The sequence below is a fragment of the Calidris pugnax genome, unplaced genomic scaffold (assembly GCF_001431845.1).
Source record: "Calidris pugnax isolate Ruff unplaced genomic scaffold, ASM143184v1 scaffold57, whole genome shotgun sequence".
Classification (NCBI taxonomy): domain Eukaryota; kingdom Metazoa; phylum Chordata; class Aves; order Charadriiformes; family Scolopacidae; genus Calidris; species Calidris pugnax.
In genome coordinates, this window is record NW_015090813.1 from 1,477,261 (window position 1) to 1,479,349 (window position 2,089).

The following is a 2,089-nucleotide window of genomic DNA, read 5'->3' on the forward strand; positions in this document are numbered from 1 at the left end:
GATCTGTTTCATTCACAGCTTGTTTTCTCTCTCTGTTTCTTCCTTCTTTCACATATATACATTCATACGTGTGTATTTATATATGTACATGCATATGTGTATGTACAGATATACATCCAGCAACATCAGCTTCATTCCAAAACCGCTGGTTCATACCACATCACTCAGAACTTCCATCCTAGCACAATTTCTCAGATGAAGACACCAGTGGATACCCAAGATAGGTGATCACACATCAACAAGATGACTTTACAAGTTCTCTGCACCTTTTCCTCAGCCTAAAATAGTCTCCCACAACCAGGCACTTACCCTGAGGACAGTGGTCCATGAAGTCTACATAAGCATCAAACATCCTAGTAATAGAACGGGCATATTCCTACTATATCTAGGAGGCTGAACCAACTAACTAACATTGGTACAGAGCTTGTTCAGATGCTAGTGGAGCTGAGAATGAAATAATGATCAGCTAGTCAGTGCTGTCAATGAGAAGCGTCCTTTAGGCATGTCAAAACAGAAAAAAACTGAAGATATAGTCATTTTTACGTTGAAAACCAGGAGGCACAAGTATATTGGGGTTCTCTGAAGTGCTGTGATGGCTTAACTAGGTATTTGGAAGACATCATTTTGGAACTCAGTATGTACTGTGGGAGTTAGAAAGGACTTGGGCATTGCCTTGAGCATAAATTATTTAGTACCTAGAGCAGGGGGTTTTTTGCCCAGTTTCCTCTATTGTACAAAGGAATAATAGATCTTTCCTAATGCGCTTCAGCTTTGTCACAAAAAAATATTAGAGGTAGTGATACAAACAGATTTTATGATAGCTGGAGGTAAATAAACTGAGACTAATATTTCAGGAATCCTGAGAATAGCTTTCTTATATGCTTAAAATAAGATGTCAGAAAGCCATGTTGAATTAAGAAGCACCTAAAAGGAAAGGTAGGACTCTCAATATATGGATCCATACCATTATACAGTACATTTCTTAAAGGTTCCCAAATGGGAATTAAGACTCGGTTTCTGTGTACTGGACAACAAATGTTCTCCCAATCACAGACAAAGATGAGGAATAGAGAGGTAAGCAGACCTCTGTTGCAGTTTAAGAAGGACAAGCTACCAGCCAGAGGTCACAATACTGTCAGTGTCACGTACAGTTACTAGTCTGAGCAGCAATGGACAGGAATGGTTTGAACATATCCCCAAAGCCAGGAGAAAACTGTGATGGTCTGTAAGGAACCACTAAAGAAACTGGGATATCACAGAGATTCATCCACAGCAACATCCCCAAGAGGCACCCTCTGCATTCAAAAAAAGCTGAAGGTTACTTTATAATCAGAACATCCCTGGGGTTAGTGGAATCTCGCAGGTGGAAGGAAGAAAAAAGAACAGTCTCTTCACTTTCCTGGTATTTCAAAGTGCAAACATCAAAGGAAAACAGCACCCAAAAAGGACAGAGTATGGGAAAAGCAACAGAGCTAAAAGTTGAAAATAGCCAGATAAAACCAGAGGGCTGGATCTGACAGATTGTTATTTCTTAGGTGTATTCCTTTGTAGCCAAAACTCAGTGAAAGCTCTTAAGATGACTTGTATAGATTGGTTATTTTCTGAATTTCAAAGCCATTCTATTTTGTGCGGCTGTCTCAAGGAATGGCTGAAATAAAATCAATATGATTAAATGTAATTAGGTGTTTATTGTCCTTTTCTCAAAGGGATAATTTATTTCCAATTATTCCAAAGGCTATACAAGCCCTAGTTGATTTTCTCTAGGAAAAGCTTTTGCAACTAGGACTAACACTAGGGGGGAAAAAAATATTGTTCTGTTTAAGAAAGTGGAAAAGAATTGTCCAATTTTGTTTTGTTTATACTTGATTTTCATAGAGATAGAACCTGTCCTGCCTTGCTAAGATGGGAAATTAGTACTACCAGTGAATCCCAGCTTGGTCTCCCAGGCAATACGCGTAGTATTTGGCATGAAGCTGTGTATTGCCAATGCTGTCCTGCTCACACCCATGAATAGTGGATTTGTTTCTGTAGTCACATTGGAAACTGCCAAAAAGAAAGCCGGATGGGAAAAAAAAAAAAAAAAAACAAA